This window comes from Alexandromys fortis, unplaced genomic scaffold, assembly GCF_014885135.2.
Source record: "Alexandromys fortis isolate MF-2015 unplaced genomic scaffold, M_Fortis_MF-2015_v1.1 scaffold_259, whole genome shotgun sequence".
NCBI classification, from domain to species: domain Eukaryota; kingdom Metazoa; phylum Chordata; class Mammalia; order Rodentia; family Cricetidae; genus Alexandromys; species Alexandromys fortis.
This window is the reverse complement of record NW_026068154.1, coordinates 785,664-786,044: the sequence shown is the minus strand read 5'-3', so window position 1 is coordinate 786,044 and position 381 is coordinate 785,664.

The window sequence follows — 381 nt, the reverse complement described above, 5'->3', positions numbered from 1 at the left end:
ATCTACAAAATGGCATCCAAACATGGGGCAACTGCAACCACATGAAAAATTAGAGAGCTTGGAAAGGAATTCTAGACCCAAAGAACAGTGTTAAGCACAACTTCTTGGTAGCAACATGTTTTCAGATAGCCTCTGTTTGCTGGTCGTAAGCAGAGATACAAGTTATTTCAAAAGGCTTCCTGGGAAGGTGGACATCCAAACTGGCTAGACCAAGATGGAGCGGGGAGGACTTTGGACTTTCCACAGGGCAGGGAACCCAGACTGCCTCTCAGACTGGAGAGGGAGGGGGAGAGGAGTGGGGGGGAGGGGGAGAGGAGAGGGAGGAGGGGGGAAAAGGGAGACGGGGAGGGAAATGGGAGGCGGGGAGGAGGCGGAAATCTT